At 41.3% G+C, this 19,434-nt stretch overlaps 1 pseudogene; it reads left to right on the top strand.

Moving 5' to 3' along the window:
• Positions 1-953: 953 nt before the first annotated feature.
• LOC130478479 (U6 spliceosomal RNA) lies at positions 954-1,050 on the top strand (annotated as a pseudogene).
• Positions 1,051-19,434: the final 18,384 nt, after the last annotated feature.

A 19,434-nucleotide genomic window follows, 5' to 3' on the forward strand; every position in this document is an offset into this window, starting at 1 on the left:
TCACTTCCAGCATGACTTGGAAGTGACATCATCATGCCGGAGGTTTTGCCTGAGACTCTAGATTTTAACCATAGAGTTTTGGTTGCATCCTAGAGCATCATGATTACATCACTTCTGGGTGAAGTGACATAATTCCATGAGGGCAGCAAATTACTCCCTTCCCAATTTCACCAGGCTTGTTCTCCAGCTGCTCAACTGAGTAGGCAATGGGAGCTGGGGACCAGAGATCCCCCACCCCAGAGGAAAGGTAGCAATTCTAGCTGAGATGGTATGAAAAGAGAGACTTCTGTAGCAAGTGAAAGGAAGAAAGGGTAAAAAATGGAATGCTAGAGGTCAGCAAATATGCTTAGCATTGGATGGAAGAGATAACCAAGTAGCTGAGAAGTAGAAAATCCCAGAACCATGATTTTTGCATCTACCTTCTGGTTCTAGTTACTCACAAAACAATCTAAACTTACATAGTTAGGTAGAGAAAGCAGAGAATTTGCAAGAAGCAAATTTAACTTGAACTTTATAACAGCAGTCAAGGCCACAGTAGCTAGTGATTTTAAGCCAGCTTTGAGTCAAAGAGTTGGGGTGGAAACACAGTGTGGGACCCCCAAAACTGCATGCAGGAAAGAACAATTAACTGGTGGAACTCCCTGCCCCAGGATGTGGTGATGGCTGCCCGCTTGGAAGGCTTTAAGAGGGGAGTGGACATGTTCATGGATGAGAGGGCTATCCACGGCTACTAGTCAAATTGAATACTAGGCATGATGCATACCTATTTTCTCCAATATCTATTATATTAGGTACTGTGGAACAAGCAGGATGCTGCTGCAGTCATCTTGTTTGGGGGCTTCCTAGAGGCACCTGGTTGGCCACTGTGTGAACAGACTGCTGGACTGGATGGGCCTTGGTCTGATCCAGCATGGCTTTTCTTATGTTCTAAATTGATTTTCTCTTAGGAATAAGAGCTTGTTCTGCCCATATACTAAAAGTTGAACACTACAGAGAAGATGGCCTCTGCACAGGGATGACATGCAAATTCATGAAGCGGAAGAAGCCTTCCTCCATCAGAAAATGTCATTCTCCATTGGAGGAAGACTTAGCAGAAGAGAGTCATAGGATCCATAGCCTATGTAAATGATAAATTAGTAGGTATAGACTAGGTTTCCTTCCTTCCTTCCTTCCTTCCTTCCTTCCTTCCTTCCTTCCTTCCTTCCTTCCTTCCTTCCTTCCTTCCTTCCTTCCCTCATATTGTTCCTAGTTAGTGATATAAGTAGAAAGAAATATAGCCACTATTACCATGGTATTGCAAATTTCCCTCATCTAAACAGGCACAAGTGATTGAGCTGTCCATTGTAGATGTTTCCCCCCCAATCTTGACTGTTATCTGATGCAAACAATGGAATCCTCTTTGGACATCCTATTTGGATATCTAGAGACCAAGGAGCTGCTGCGCCTTACACCAGTGAGCCATGAATGCTGCACTTTCCACCTGTTGCAGTTTTAGCCCCTTATTTCTATAAGAAGTGGTGGTTCACTTAAAATATTCTCCTTGTACTTGCACCAAAGTCTGGTGTGACTTCACTTCAAGCATTCCCAGGAAGTCGGTGAATTCCTTTGACAAGTCAGCTACCGGAAGATTTTTGCAGAAGCATCTCTAGTCACACTTTCCCTCTTCTGAGCAATCAAAGTGAAAATGAAGAGTCTTACATACAAAGGCAAGGCAGTGTTCCTTGCATTCTGCAGCCTTTTATGGATTTAAATTATGCTTCCTCTTGTTCTAGTTTTAAAAGGCAGAGCAGAAAACTTAATTTTAACACTGAAAAATGAAGGCTCTTCAATTATTTATAACTTTAAAATGTACAAATGTTTGATCAATGAACTTGGAAAAAAACATGTTAAACGACAAAAAAAAAAAATTCCCCCACAATGTTCTAAAGTTCATGAAGCGGAGATAGAGGCGTGAAAGGATTATTAGGAGATGAAGAGAAGCATTTTAATAACATCCAGACTACAATAATGAGGCTGACAAAGCAAGGAAATACAAAGCAGAGGCAGCTTCTTACCATGGTCATGGTGCCAAATTCTGCAGAATAGATGCTACAGTAAAAAGAGACAGTTCTTTCTCATGCCAGCAGCACCAAAGCACAAAGAAGAAAGGGGACAGAAGTTTTAATGCCCCTAGGGCCAACTTCATATTTGTGTTTGCTGCAGTTAGGCAGAAGGGATGATTTTGAATTTTTCCCTCCTATTGTTTGAATCTGAAACTCCTGCTTCCATTTCACATCTCCCATACATGGATCGATATATATAGCCATATATGGCTAGAGAGCCAACGTGATGTAGGGGTTAAGAGCAGCGGACTCTAATCTGGAGAACCGGGTTTGATTCCCCACATGAAGCCTGCTGGGTGACCCTGGGTCAGTCACAGTTCTCTCAGAACTCTCTCAGCCCATGTGGAGGTAGGCAATGGCAAACCACTTCCAAATATCTCTTACCTTGAAAACCCTGCAGGGTTGCCGTAAGTCTGCTGTGACTTGATGGCCCTTCCCACCACCACATATATTGACAAAACCTGTGATTCTTTATTTTTGTGTCATTTTCTCACAGCTGAGAAAAATCTTCTACAACCTTGTCTTCAAGCTCTGTATAATCAGTATCTAAGCTGTAACCATCAAAAACCTATATTACAAGAACAGTAAGAAGAGATATTTCTAAGATCTCAGACTTAACAATTAACACCTTCCTTTAAAGTTACCCCTGACCCTTTTAAAGCACCACTTCCGAATATTGAAAACCCTACAGGGTCACCATAAGTCTGCTGTGACTTGGAGGCCCTTTCCACCACCACATATATTGATAAAACCCAAGATTCCTTATTTTTGTGTCATTTTCTCACAGCTGAGAAAAGTCTTCTACAACCTTATCTTCAAGCTCTGTATAATCAGAATCTAAACTGTAAGCATCATAAACCTATATTACAAGAACGGTAAGAAGAGATATTTCTAAGATCTCAGACTTACAATTAACACCTTCTTTTAAAGTTAAAGTTTTAAAATTAACACCCTAACCCTTTTTAAGCACCTTGCCATTATCACAGTCATGGTAGCTAAAGGGGATTCTCTTTTTACAGCAGCACTGAAGGATGATATCAATCTTCACTATACACCCTGACCAAGAGGAATTTGGAATGGGCAGGTCAAATGCATGGAGTTTGGAGCATCAGTGTGTGTGTGTGTATGAGGGGGGAGACAGTGGCCACTGAATCTTTACACCACAGCCATTTTCATATTCTAAAATCAGGGAGCCTGTTTTGTTTCTTTGTTTGTTTTGTTTTTAAGTAGCGTAAATCAGTGTCCTGGAAAGGGAAGTAAACCCACCAGCCTTATCTTGGCTTCAGCAGTACACGCGCGGTCTTTAAAGATACAAGTCTGTCATTCATACTTTACATTGTCAGCTGCAGTAAACACTAGTATCTGCAGCAAGCATGAATGTTGTGTGGAGCATCAATGAGCTCTTATTTAGTAGAATGTGTAATCCATTAGTTAGTTTGTGTCTTTTTCTTCAAAATGAGAACCAGTGGCCATCACATCGAATAAATCAATTAAAATCCATTCTTATACATGGCCTCTTCCTCCCTTCGTTCACATCTCAACCTATCCGTTTCCTCGCGTTTCAATAAATCCAGTTGGGCCAGTTCAAAAACCCATTCAGATTCTGATGCATACAAAGATTTCTCTTGCTAATGACTCTCTGATTATTTCAATGGATGCATTTTTAACCAAACCTGCAAAGAAAAGTTTACATGGGTAAGCTATACCTAAATGCACAAACCTTTAAGGATGGTAGAGCTCCACAGATTTAGCCATATAAGTTTTCTAGAATAAGGACAGCTCTTTGAAGTTCTTACTGTCCAAGGCTATGCCACATGTGTGGTTTTTGTCAGTTTTGGCCCCAAACTACTTCACCTCCCCCCCTTTTCCGGAAGCGTTTTGCCCCCTAAAGAAGTAGCTTTGATTTTTCCTCAGCTTTTCTCAGGAATTGTATCATGCAGGCATTCTGCATCTCTCTGTCTCTCTCTCTTCCCCCCCCTTTTTTTTGCCGTCAAGTCAAAGTGACCCCGTAGAGTTTTCAAGGCAGGAGAAATTTGGAGGTGGTTTTCCATTGCCTGCCTCTGCATCATCCTGGTATTCCTTGGAGGTCTCCCATCCAAATACTAAGCAGGGTCAGGGCTGAGAGTGTGTGATTGGCCCAAAGTCACCCAGCAAGCTTCCATGGCATGAGTGGGGATTTGAACCTGAGTTTCCCAGGTCCTAGTCCAACACCTTAACCACTACACCACACTGGCTCTCCACATTCTGCATCATAGGAAGGGGTCAATGTAGCCTCTGCCTCTGTCTTCTCCCAATCTGTAGCACCTGCATTCCATGCCCCAACAAGCAGACAGTAAAAGCATCAGAACACAACAGAAGACACCAGACACACTTCTGCATGTATAGAACCAAGAAAGCCTTCCTAAATCAGTTGGAACACTAAGGTTTCCAGGTTCCTCTTTGCCACCCGTGGGAGGTTTTGGGGTGAAGCCTGAGGAGGGCAGGGTTTGGGGAGGGGAGGGACTTCAATGCCATAGAGTCCCATTGCCCAACCAGACATTTTCTCCAGGTGAACTGATCTCTATTGGCTGGAGATCAATTGTAATAGCATGAGATCTCCAGCTAGTACCTGGAGGTTGGCAACTTTATGGAACACTGCAATGACTGGCACAAAGTGGGGTTGTTTTGCAAATAAACACTGATTGGGATCTTTGTCAGGAGCATCTACTAATGCTTCTGGTTGGAAGATGCTCTAGGATATGGTCAAAATTCTAGAGTTAAAAAGCAGAGTTTTGCCCAAATCCTAGAGTATCTCGTCAATGCCACATTGGCAACATGTTGTTACTTCTAGAATTTGCTGGAAGTGACATTGTGCCACCACTGCGGCATCAATTTTTAAAAATCTTCCTGCCAGAGATAGTGTGAAGTTTCTTGCTGAAGTGGGAAATCTGATCTCCCCATCTAGTGTAGAAGCCCGCTTTGGTGCACAAAGCTCCCTCGATGGATTGGGATGTAAGAAGGTTACTTCCAATGTAGACTGGAATTAGCAGCACAGCTCTAAGTCTTACCACCATCGCCCCAGCGGTAAGCCATGATACAATCACTACTCGGCAAAAGACTGCTTGAGAAAAAGGATCCAGCCTTAAACTTTAGGCCCGGCAGATTCCAATTAGGTCTTGTCGAAGGCCTTAGATGTTAAGTCTGTTGTAGGAGCAGGATGATGACGACGATGAAAGGGAGCAACATCAAAAGTGTCAGCAAGAGGAGAAGGCAATGGCATATCAGTGCGGAAAGTACATGCATATTCCAATTGGCTATGTGACTGTGCTACTAATTTGGAAGGGAAGAAAATCAGATAATGCACAGCGTACATTCCAGGAAACTTGTAAGGTATGTGCAGGGGAAGAACCCTTTTTTTGGCAGAGAAGTTATGTACACAGCAGGAACTCATGGCAAGTTTAGGTATCCATTTGTTATCTGACGACTGAAAGACAAGAGCTATTATGCCTTGATACTCAGATCTCCATACAAATAGTGCAGCAGCAAAAACAGGTAAGTAACCAGAGCACATCAGAGTATTCGCAGGGAAAAGAGTGAGATTGGTGAACACGCTCTCGTGCACACTACATCATAAGAGAATGCGCAATGTTATTTTTAATCTGGCACTATAATATTTTTAATCACACAATTAATCTGTAGTAGTAACAAAAAGCAAAAGTTAAAAAAATTCTATTAATAAAATTTACTAGATTAATAAGACGGAGTATTATGTATAAAAATTTGGCATTAAATATTTACAAATTCTATTAATAAAATACTAGATTAATAAAAAACCTAATATTAAATATAAAATTTTAATTGGGTGCAGTTCGTGGGCTTTTAACATGACACTCTGCAGGAGACCGATGCATGCTCAGGTTTGCAGCTATTGGATGGGAGGAAGAAAATGGACCAAAGAGAAACCGTAAGGTACACTATGGGATGGGTACACCACTCTGCTCATGCACTGGAATCTTGGGCATATTCATATAAATGAGAATGTTATTTTCAGTTTATATGGCAATGAAATATTACTCAGTATATGCCAACACTTTAAGTCTAACATTAAAAAAATAAACGAGTTAGTGTTCTGAGATCTAACCAATTGTAAACCAGAGCACTTTCAAATATTCTACCTCATTGGGTCTATATCAGCGATCCTGAAATTAATCAGGTTTTTAATTGAGATCAATGGATTTAATAGGTAAACAACTGAATCTGAAACCAACAGCAGCAACAAAACCTAAACATTTTTATAATCAAGCCTGCATCTCCATTTGTCACTACAACAGAAGCACTGAGCGTTCATCAGGATCTGGTGATGCAAACCTTATACCAGAGTTACCACAACAATGTTCAAAAAGGATACACAATTGATGGCAATATTAATTAACAGTAGCTAAGATTTTATGGAGTCCAAACTTATCCACTGTCCTCTGCTAGTTGAATTGTAATGCCAGAGGCTACTTAGACATTTTTATGAACAGGTCTAGAGAACAAGTTTGAAAGAAGCAGGATCAAACTCAGATTCTCAAAGGCCTAGAATACCTCCCAGGAGACAGGAAAAGCAAGTTTTTTGTAAGTGCTAGAGCCTGGCCTCTCAAGCAAAGTTGCAAGAATTTCAAAGCAGTGACCATCTGCCTATAAATAAGTCTGGCATAGTTGATTCCCCTTGCATTTTGCCCATTGCCCACTTGGACACCATTACCTGAATTGCATGACTGAGACCTTAAGATATCTGACAGTGCCCCCCCCCCCACACACACACACAAGATTTGGAGTCTGGTTACTTGTCCTTCTCTTCTAGGGTTGCCAGGTCCCTCTTTGACACTAGTGAAAGGTTTTTGTGGCGGAGCCAGAGGAGGAAAGGGAAACACCCCCATTACAGTCAACAGGGCTGCGTCACCAAAAAAGATGGTGCAGCAATGCTGCTGTGAGAGGGGGTGTCATGGGGCTAAAGGGGTTAGGAAGCTGTGTAAAAGCAGCTCTGCCCCCAGGAACGCCCCCCCCCCCCACATACCGGCTTTCCCTTCCTGGAATCCCCTGCCAGCGTGGCTATACTGGCAGCGGGGGCTGGCACACCTCCATAGCTCCCCGATGCCAGCCATTTTATTCTGTAATAAGGTGGCACTTACACTGGCATAAGATCACGCTAGCTACCAAGGAGCTTTGTTCCCTTCAGGAATGCACGGATGCACACACAACATATTTCAATTATTGAGATTTTTTAGAGGAAGTCAAGTCAAGTAAACTTGTATAATACTTATATAAGGTGTACTGCAAATATATATTAAGAATACTGAAGTAGAAGCACTTGGGTTATGGTGAGGAACGTGTTGATAGCAACAACCGGACTACTAGAAGTCCCATTCTGATCTTTCTCTAGTTTAGTTAGCACTGATGAAACAACGCCTTTAAATTTTATTTCTATGACTATGAAGAATGCACTTTTTAAGTCAAACAAAATTTCAGGTACCCATGGTTGGATGGAACCTGTCAACTTCTCTGGAAAAGGAAGGTTAAGGAGGATTCTAATTAGCATCACTGATGAAGTTTTGCAACCAAAGATGAGCGTCATTTTATAAAACAACATCCTACTTTCAGTGAAACAGTTACACACCTTGAAATCTTCCCAGCTAATCTTTCTTATGCCAAACTTGTATTTAATTTTTTTTTTAAAAAGGCTGAAATTAATATTTATTGCCTTCATGTTTCATTATCGTTAAAAATTAGGTTGTTCTTGGGTAAACAGTTTATAGCAAGATATAAATATGTTCCCTTGACCTATTAACTGCCCCAATATATTATGAATTTATTGACAGTTGCTGTAAAATTTACTAACAGCTATTAAACGTTTTTACATACTTGATATTCCTTTGTCTCTATAAGGCAGAGAAAATGAAGGGATCTTTTTAAAAGATAATACTCTACTGATATTAAATTCCTCTGAGATTTTAATATATTGTCCAAGTTTATTGGTCATAAAACAAACCTAGAGCTTACAAAAATTTACACTTGAATATTATTTAAGAAAAAGACATGTAAATGTTAGCATCGTGAGAGTGATATAAGCCACTGAAATATATAAAATTATATGCCAAATGCTAGATTAAAATAACATTACGGGTCCTGTTTAAACATATCATATGGAACCGTCTAATGTTTCTATTGTTTATTTGGATCTAAGTACCTGTGATCTAGAGCCCAATACATGAAGGAGCTCCCCTTCCTACAAAAGAACTCTCGTTATTTTCACTCATATACAAGATGTTGTCTCTGATCGGATGGGGTTCCGTATGCCTGATCACAACCAGAGGTTCACTAAAGAGTCATATTTCCAGTTATCCATCTCATGAAGTCAATCATGGGATAATTTAACCCTTTAATTCTTTTTATATTTAGAAATGTTTGATTTTAATGTTGCCTATAGGACTTTTTTTCAAGATTATTACTCTGTTAGTGACTGCAAAAACCCTGGAATTAAAACAGCAATGAGGAATAGAGAATTAGAAGGAACAATTCCCTTTTTCTATTGTAAACACATGTCAACACAAAGCTCTATTTGATGCAGATGATGCCAACCCGTTTCTCCTTTCTATCTAACCCATACACAGGTATGGGTGGGATGGAGTCTAAGATAGACGTCCTGTAAATTGGTGGCTCAATGGATCAGGTAAATGGTATCCAGTGGATTCTGGATGGGACTGTATTCCCTTTTGAAGATAAAGTTTGCCCATGCAGTGCTTTTGGATCCAACTTTGCATACGGCTGCTCAAATAGCATTCGTTGCCAGAAGCTTCTTTCTCCAGCTTCAGCTAACCAGCCTGTAATATCACCTTTGGGGAAGAAATGATCTGGCCAGAGTTATTAATGCATTCCTCAAATCGAAGTGTCATTGTTGCAATGCACTGTATGACAGGATGCCCCACAAAAAAGGTTGAAAAAATATATGGGAGCCAGGCTATTGACTGGAGCTTGATGGAGTGTTCGTAACCTACAAATATTGAACATTTTCCTGCCTGCCAATTTGTTTCTGGGTACCTCTCAAGGCCTAGGGCCAATGTTTCTGCATGACCAATGCTTCCCAGGCCACGAAACTGATGTCTTCTTCTTAGCTCTTTGTTACATACCCATAACTCCTGAATTTAGACAAGTAACAATGTCTTAGAGGATCTGGTGTGGTACCCAACAATAGAACTCCCTCTCATGGATATTTAACTGGTACCATCTGACATGTTATTTAGATGTGAAGCTAAGCTTTTACTTTTTGTCCTAAGCTTTTGATAACAATTCATTTCGACCTTTCGTGGCTGTTTTTTGTCTCATTTTAAATTTTATGCTGGGACTTTTCATTACTTTAAATGGGGAGATGTACCTGTAACCCTTTGTAAATTACTTTAAAAAAATACAAAGGTGGCAAATAAATCTATAAAAACAAGCAGGCTGTATCAGATTCCAATTTATTTCTTGAACTTGTAGCATTTTTGGCCTAATTTTTGCAGGGGCCTTTGGCCATTAGTGGTAAATTTGAACCTTGAACCAATTTATTCCCCAAAATTAGATTTGTCCAATAGTAATGGTACTATCAAATATTTCACATATTTACATACTTAAGCTAAAATTTTCACAAGAAATATAAAATATGTTAACTTGCCATGATAATTCTCCCAGAAACATACATTCAAATAGCAGGAAGTAGGGGAAAGATTTCCTATCATTTCAATTTCTATTCCCCTTGACTTAAAAGAAGTAGTTACATCATAAGAACATAAGAAAAGCCCTGCTGGATCAGACTCAGGCCCATCAAGTCCAGCAGTCTGTTCACACAGTGGCCAACCAGGGGCCTCTAGGAAGCCCACAAACAAGACGACTGCAGTAGCATTCTGCCTGTGTTCCATAGCACCGAATCATGTTAAAGATTAAAAAAACCCGTACTGTGTGGGCTTTGACAGCACACCACATAGGCAGTGCCGGATTTAGATGAAGAGAGGCCCCTCCGAACCCCCCCCCCCTCACGGTTAGAGGAAGATGGAAGAATGTTTTAAACAACATTCAGTGAAGCCGAGGATGATGTAAGGTAAAGGTCCCCTGTGCAAGCGCCGGGTCATTCCTGACCCATGGGGTGACGTCACATCCTGACGTTTCCAAGGCAGACCTTGTTTGTGGGGTGGTTTGCCAGGGCCTTCCCCAGTCATCTTCCCTTTACCCCCAGCAAGCTGGGTACTCATCTGACCGACCTCGGAAGGATGGACGGCTGAGTCAACCTTGAGCCGGCTACCTGAAACCAACTTCCGTCAGGATCGAACTCAGGTCGTGAGCAGAGCTTTTGACTGCAGTACTGCAGCTTAACACTCTGCGCCACGGGGCTCCTGAGGATGATGACGGGTGTTTAAAATTCTGCAATTCACAATTCCTCCTTTAAAGGTGTTATTGTTAAATAAGATGTTATTGTTAAATACCGTAGAGATTGGGGGGTGAAGCATAAATGTTACAATGAACGAAGTCAAAAACTTTTGCAATAATCAAACTTTGTAAACATTTTGTGGAATAAGCAGGAATTTTTAGGGAAATGAAATTGTGAGTTTACTGTGATATTCTTTAAAATACTTATATTCTTTTAAAATACAAAAATATTATACACCTCAGCCAGAGGCCCCCTAGATTTTGAGGCCCTAGTCTTCAGCCTGTCCAGCCTATAGGTAAATCTGGCACTGCACATAGGCTGGAATAATATTTCAAAACTCTGTCATGGAAACTGCGTTTGCTCGCGTTCCCATTTTTCTGACTATCTGCTTACTTTGGATGTTCATCAGGCCACTGGCATAAGTTACTTTATACCATGCAACGTAATCTGTCAGACCTTCCAAAAGAGAGGGTTCTACCCATGAATGCCTTTGACAAGGTATCTACAGCGCCCGTGTAACCCAGAGATTATATACAATGAAAGCAGCTTTGTTTTTCTATTGTGCAAACGGGCTATGTAACTAATGTGACTTTGTGGTTTCCTGCCTCAGCTTTGAAATATAGCTAACTCACACAAGCTACTGTAGAGTTCAGAACAAACACAGGGGGTATGTTTAGTTATTTGTTTTTGTAGTAAAATAAAATATTTATTATACACAGACACCTACTGTGAACAGAGGGTAAGGCCACTGTGTTTTATCTCTAGGGTGTCATGTTTGACTTCCATTAGGGATGTATTACAGACCTGTGGGTTTTCATGAATTCAGAAAGTCCACTTTGAACACTGATTTCAAAGCCGACAGGGGGTGAGAGGGATGTAAGAACACTGCTTCGTAGGAAGGAACCTGTTGCAACCAGCACACACCTAATGTTACAGAAGTCAAAACAACTTGCCAGAGAGAAAGGTTGTTTTTCCTTTGGCAACATTTTGAAAAGGAAGCACCCCTATTGTTTTCTTTAAAACTTTTATTTGAATTGAAACTTCAGGGTGAAGATAGTGAACATTCTTCTATACAACACCCCTGTCACATTAGTTTCCTTGCCTAGATTTTACTTTGATTCTTCCTCAGTGAATCGTGATGAAGATGGTACCATCTAAATAAACAAAGTAGATATCACTATATTGACACCTCTTAGAAGAATGTGGATTTATACAAACATGATTCTAAGTAGGAGTAACTTCAGCCTTGTCAGTGAAAAAGTCATTCTGGAATCTTGTGTGCCTGGTAGTTGGAAGATGGGGAAAGACCATGAAATCTTGGAAGCTTACAATTACAATAGCATGGCTTGTCTGGAAGAGGAGTACAGGACCCTGAGAAAATAGGGTTGCCAACCTCCAGGTACTAGCTGGCGATCTCCTGCTATTACAACAGGATCTCCAGCCGATAGAGAATGGGCTCTTAGCACCCTCCTCAGGCTCTGCCCCAAAACCTCCCTCCGGTGGCAAAGAGGGACCTGGCAACCCTATAAGAAAGTGAGTGTAAAATCAGGCAACTGTATGTATTAGTTAGATTTATTGCTATACACAAAGAGCAAGATGTAATAAAACTGGATACTTTCTGAAAACACTTTGTTCTATGAACTGTCTTTGAGAGCCTTATTGACAGTGTTGTATTATATGAACATGTTTTATATGTTGTACTTTTTTGTATTTTTGGTTACTTTCTACTTTCTATTTTATACACATAATTGTTTTTTAAATAAATATTGGAAGATCCAGGACTTAGAATCATAGAATCATAGAGTTGGAAGGGACCACCAGGGTCAAACTTGTGACTTCACACAATGGTGTGCCTGGGTACAGAATATTGTAGTGATTGTTCTTAGAAACTAGATGCATAAATTATAATTTATCTAGGATTTAACACCTGATGTCACGGGTCAATCACTGTCTGCACCAATAGTTCTATTGGTCTGCACCAAGGGTTCTGTTGTACCCTTGGGATGACCAATAGCCATGGACCACGTCAAACAATTTAGTAGCATGTGTGCTTGTTCCTTGGGCTACTAATCCAATTCCAGAACCAGTTATGGGGAGTGTCAGAAAATTCTAGGTGAGCCAGCATGATGTAGTGGTTAAGAGTGGTGGATTGGAGTGGAAGATTCTAATCTGGAGAACCGGGTTTGTTTCCCCACTCTTCCTCATGAGCGGCGGATGCTAATCTGGTGAATGGGGTTGGCCTCTCCACTCCTACACATGAAGCCAGCTGGGTGACCTTGGGCTAGTCACAACTCTCTTAGAGCTCTCTCAGCCCCACCTATCTCACAGGGTGTCTGTTGTGAGGAGGGGAAGGGAAGGTGATTGTAATCCGGTTTGATTCTTAAGTGGTGGAGAAAGTTGGCATATAAAAACCTCCTCCTCCTCCTCCTCCTCTTCTTCTTCTTTCCCTTAACATACGATATGGACAAAAACAACCTCCATTATTTCCAGAACCAATAACTGCAGGACTTCAATAGTCTATTAATTTGATGCAGAGGGCCACTAAAAAGACACCATATATGATTTTATGATGTACATCTGATCTCTGTATTGCTTGCTTAATTTGGAAATTCCCTGCCAAAATGCTGTGGAAACACAGGGCTTGGATCCAGCACAGCTGAAATCTGTGGCTGAACTCCTGTTGCACTATATTACAGCGGAGAGAACTACATTTAGCATATATCAATATAGGAAGTTGCCTCATACTTAGTCAGACATATAACCCAGTGTTGCAACCCCCCAAATTCATTTTTTGTATTAGCCTGTTTCATAGTCACAGCTTGTATAACACATAACCTCTCATCAACATAACTTTTTTATTATAGTCTACTCTGTCTTTCAGTGGCTCCACAAAGTTTCAGGCAGGAGACTTTCCCCATACTGCTGAAATCCTTTTCATTGAATGACAGGCATTGAATGTAGGACCTTTCATGATACATGCCCATTCTGTCCCACTGTACTATAAAAAGGTAAAGGTCCCCTGTGCAAGCACAGGGTCATTCCTGACCCATGGGGTGACGTCACATCCTGACGTTTACTAGACAGACTTTGTTTTGCGGGGTGGTTTGCCATTGCCTTCCCCAGTCATCTTCCCTTTACCCCCAGCAAGCTGGGTACTCATTTCACCGACCTCGGAAGGATGGAAGGCTGAGTTAACCTTGGCCGGCTACCTGAAGCCAACTTCCGTCGGGATCGAACTCAGGTAGTGAGCAGAGCTTTTGACTGCAGTACTGCAGCTTAACACTCTGCACCACAGGGCTCCTCACCCACTGTACTATAGGACCTCCTTATATGTCTTGTGCTTGGAAGAGACCTATCATGACTCCTCTTCTTGATGACCTTAGTACAAACTGAAAAACAATGCACTTAGACTCGTCTTCCTGCTACATCCATTTACTTAAATCAACAATAAATCCTTATTTGGACTCATGGTTTAGTAATAAAGGCTTGGCAAAAAGCACTAAGGCTTGTTGCTATATGGAATTTCTCAGCTCCTGAGAAAACCAACATTGTGGGCTGAGGTTTTATACCAAACCAAGTTAGAATCTTGCTCCAATGGACTTTCCCATACAACATATTAGGAAATATCCTGTAGGAAGAAAAAGGCATTCCTCTAGAGGATTACAGTTTTCTCATGATCTGACATGGTCCTCTTATTTTAAAAAAAGTAAGAATGAATTACTTTTGAAAATCCACTTACATCCTATTACACTGGGAGAGTAGCAAGTTCTTAAACTTGTGCCGTGGAAATCAAAAGGGCTTCGGGTGCTTCGTTTTAGGTGACTTGTGCCTACGCTCTTTCAGCCACTTTAGTGATATGGATTAATTGTTCCAGCACAACAGTCCCTTGTTCACTTCGAGTATCAGGATCCAGAAGGGGGAGATCAGGTTTGAACCAGAAGTGGAAGAAAGTATTTGCATCTGAATCAGTAGTGACCTAATTTGGATAATGTCTCAGGCCTATTTACAGGGGGAGGATGTGCAATGTACCTTACCTCCTGACCCACCAGATGTGTCAGCCTGGTCTCTGACACTAGCAGACTTCCACAAGGTGGCATAATGCAGCTTGGCAAAAGCCTGCATACATAGGCTTCATTTGTGCTGACACACATTAGACATAGTCCCATCCTCATGTTAGACTGCTGGGGAGCCACTGGCATTGGAGTAGGGTTGTCAGGTCCCGCTTTGCCACCAGTGGGAGGTTTTGGGGGCAGAGACTGAGGAGGACGGGGTTTGGGAAGGAGAGGGACTTCAATGCCATAGAGTCCAATTGCCAAAGCGGCCATTTTCTCCAGGTGAACTGATCCTTATCAGCTGGAAGTCAGCTGTAATAGCAGGAGATCTCCAGCTCGTCCCTGGAGGTTGGCAACCCTACACCGGAGGCAGAACCAATATGGCAGATGAGAGGAATATGGCAGATGAGAGGCTTTGTCTGGTTCCTCCAGCTTATTTTATTTATTTGTTTCTCAAATTTCCAGCCCACTTTCCCCGGCCAAGTCCAGGCTCAGGGCGGGTAACAACAGAAAAATGAACAAAATATACATATATATCTATAAAGCACTTAAAACTATAAAATTACTGCATCACTAGGTTTGCCAGCTCCCTCTTCAACACTGGTGGGAGGTTTTTGGGGAGGACCCTGAAGAGGGAGGGGTTTGGAGAGGGGAGGGACTTCAGTGCCATAGAGTCCAATTGCCAAAGCTGCCATTTTCTCCAGGTGAACTGATCTCTATCGGCTGGCGATCAGTTGTAAAAGCAGGAGATCTCCAGCTAGTACCTAGAGGTTGGCAACCCTAGTTACATGCAAGTAAAATGTCACTGATTTCACCTGGAAAAAATGGCCTCTTTGGCAATTGGACTCTATGGCATTGAAGTCCCTCCCCTCCCCAAACCCAGCCCTTCTCAGGCTCCACCCCAAAAATCTCCCAGTATTTCCCAACCTGGAGTTGGCAACCCTAGGGCCACCATTAAGTTGTTATTAGTTGAACACAACTTTCTTTGGGGGGTCTACCAGGAGAGTCGGTCCTGAAGATATGTATGTATATTAGTGTGTGTAGGCTATTATATTATCCAAACTGGCCCAGATGGAGAAGTTTTCTTATAATGATTGTTAGTTAAAAGGGAGCCAGTTATTTTGGTATCATCTCACCAATCCCAGAAAGATGAGTACACACACACATATACGCACATACATGTTTGCTGAGTTAGATTTTGATTTTCACAAGCCAGTTACTTTCAAACTAGCCCATCAGCATCAGTGAAATGCAAATGATCTGAGCCTCTACCTCCACTTTTTAAGACAAATCCATCAGAAAACCTAACTTTCTAAACATTCCTAGACTCTGCAAGAGCTTGCTTTTCTATATGAAGATCCTCTTGAGGTTCTGTCAACTGTAGAATTATACACTGCTGCTGTGGCAACTTGTGGAAAAATAAGGTTATATGCTTCCTCGTTCCACTTCAGTTCCACCACTAAATGTGAACTTCCACTTCAGATTAAATATGTCATGACCAATGTCAGATATTTGGACAACTTCAGAGTCAAATAACCCAAGGCAATCTGCTCTGATCATACTATGCCTTCAGTGTAAGACCATATCATTTGGGAATTTAATGAAATACTCCATCCTGCATTGATCTTTTCCTGATTCTTTCTTCTTTGCCCTTTCCACAACTTTCTTGAAAAACAATGCAATAGCTGCTCCATAATATAACCACTTTGCTGCTAACTCATACTTTTACATATAAATCTGTGCACACCACTCTCTTGGCATTTTTTTGTGAGCTAGATGGCATATATACTTTTAGCACGTCAACTTTTTTTGCTCTTTCAAAGGTAGTGTGGCAATTTCAGTTGCAGTTTACCGGTATATTTGGGATGCAAAATGGAGTACAATATAATATTGGGTTATATATAGTATTGTATCGTGTTGTAAACTGGACATTTAGCCAGTATTGAGACTCTTTTACTTGTCCCCAAAGAACAATATGAATGTAAACAATTAATTTATGGTTACTGTAAATAATCCAGCATATTTCACATTTTTTAACATGATGCCAAAAATTAGCTGATGATATGATGGTATACAAGACAGGAAGAAAACCAAGGTATTTAATTTAAAGATAAGACCATTGTCTTCCAATAACATAGAGCTGTCATCTTTTAACTATCAGTTGAGTTCTAATACCATCACTATAAATTATGCAGTACATGGTTACACAGAAATTTATCATTTACCAAAGCAGACAGAATTTAAACTCAGTCTCTAACTGGAATAAATTGGTAACACTAATAGATCTCTGACAATTTTTCCTTCTTGATTTCTCAAACATTTTCCCTCCAGTACACATCAGCCTCTCTCCCATCCACTAAACTATTTTAATAATTAAAAGTGTGGCTAGATTTGCCAACCTCCAAATGGAACCTGGAGATCTGGAATTACAAATGATTTCCGGAATACAGAGATATCAATCTCACTGGAGAAAATGGCTGCTTGGAGGGTGGATTCTATGGTATTATACCCTGTGGAGGTTCCTCCCCTCCTCAAACCCTGCCGTCCCCTGGCTCTGCTCCCATATCGCCAGGAGATTCCTAACTCAGAGTTGAAATTAACTCTATATGTGTGGCTCCTAGTACAGCCCTAATTGGACTTCTACCCTTATAAATGCATATTCTTCAATGTGTTTAACTCCACATTTACTAACATCATTTATAGTCCACCTAGCTCACCAAGACTCAAGAGTATTGCACTTCTTAAGGCCCATTTCTGATTTTGGGGCCGAATGGGTTTAGGAGGTGCCGTGACCCCTATGCCAGCATCTGTGCCACTTGCACAGTCTAAACTGGCATTGGGGCACTTAAGTCGGACCACTTGGACTGCCACGGAGGTGTGGCCTTCAGATGTCGGCTCGGCCTCCCTCTAGCATCTTACCTGTGCAAGTTTTCATGCTGGCATCATGGGAGGCATTCCCAGGGCATTCCGGGGGAGGAGGTGTGGATCTGCCAGGAGGCAGCTTTCTAACACCTTTCAGTTCAGGGACGCCCCCCCCCCAAGCAACAGTGGTGCTGTGGCACCTTTTTGTTGGTGCAGCATCACTGTTTTCAATGGGGCTTTCCCTCCCTTTTCCAATTTTTTCTTTTAACCCCACCCCCACCCCGCTGCAGCAACGAGACCTCTTTGGAGGCGCCTTGGCAACGCCACGGCCACGCTGTCCCCAGCCACTGCAGCTCTCAGAAATGGGCTGTCAGTTTCCCAAATAAAGTAATAGGATTGCAAACAGTGACCTTGGATCTGTGAAAGGGGCCCATATTGGTACATACGCAAGTAATTCATTTACGTTGTTTATAGTCCACCTTTCTCGCTTGGACTCAAGATGGATAAATCAGTCAATTGTACCAAATCAACCATACATAAATTAGGAAAATTGCCTATGCATAATGATCATCCTAGTCATGTACTTTTACCAGTATTTGGGAAAGCAAAAGTATGTTGGGAAAAAATTGGATCGTTTCACCAATCTTTGGCTGAGAGCAAGGTCTTAAAGCTAGCAAATGAAGTGTCCCTTGTTTATGTCATAGGGGCAATTTTCCAGATCTTACTTACCAGTTCTCTAGAGCAATAGCATTTTGTCAAAGACGAAACCTTATAAAAATGCCATTCTGACAAATCAAAAGGTCATGTATAAGGGGTATTGTATGTGTATACATGCATTCTAAATCTGTTTAATTTATACTGTTATGTGCCTTGCATGTTATGACCCTTTCTATGTGTATCCATAATTTATTTTTTCCTTTTAATTAAAAACAGTTTATTTTCAACAAAGCCATGAACTAATATATCCCCCCCCCCCAAAGGAAAAAAACACACGTATGTGTGTGACTGTTCCTTCTTTTCTAGGGCTGGTTGCCATTAAAAAAAAGGCCTATTATTCTGCCAGCACACATTTCCTCTTATATTTGTCATGCTATTGGGTATGGACAGTCATGTAAAGAAGTGCTACTAACAGTAGGGAGTAATCACTTCTAAGTATAGATGGATTGTGTACCATTTGCTATTCTCTGGCTGAATGCCCTGCCTTTCTTCATCTCAGCTGTTCATCATATCTAAGCCATATGTTCTCACCCTCCCTTACCAATTCTACTACATGGCCTGAAAATTCTGAATAGTAAGGTAAGAGGAACCCTTTGTTTTCACTGATATCTGTTTTTCAAAGTCTGACCTTACTTTAGTTTGCTCTTTCCTTTAAAACCGGCCCAGATCCTTGCTGCTGGATGAGGAACATTTAGGATTACTCACATGACAGTTCGTGTAGGTTCAAAAGCAGAATGGCCAACAGAGAGTATGAGGGCATATTGGGGGTTGTTATCCCTACAGAGAAAAAACATCTAGAAAAACATAGAAAATCCTAAGTAATTTCCAAGAACCACTAAATATTTTCTCCATGTTTTTGGAACTTTCTATCCAATGAGACCTGGTCCCTGCGGGACCTGGCTCAGTTCTGCAGGGCCTGTAGAACGGAGATGTTCCACCAGGCCTATGGTTGATGGCAGTGGTGGTTATATCAGTTGGCCTCCCTTCCCTTTCTCTGTTCCTTCCCCCTCCCCTTGTTTCCCCTTTCCCTTCCCTTCCTTATTTTCTTTTCTCTTTCCCTTTTCTTCCTTTTCCTTATCTCTGTTCCTTTTCTTGCTGGACCCCATTAGAGTTTTATACATCTCTCTGTTGATGGTTAGGTCTCCCTGTTATTGGTCCTGAATTTTTTTTACCCACATTAGGTCCCCCCCCCCCTTTAGATAGGTTTAAATGATATAATTGAGGGAATTTATTGTTAGGGCACCATCTATAGCTAGTTAGGTTTTAAATGCTTTAATAT

Source organism: Euleptes europaea, chromosome 5, assembly GCF_029931775.1.
Source record: "Euleptes europaea isolate rEulEur1 chromosome 5, rEulEur1.hap1, whole genome shotgun sequence".
NCBI classification, from domain to species: Eukaryota; Metazoa; Chordata; class Lepidosauria; order Squamata; family Sphaerodactylidae; genus Euleptes; species Euleptes europaea.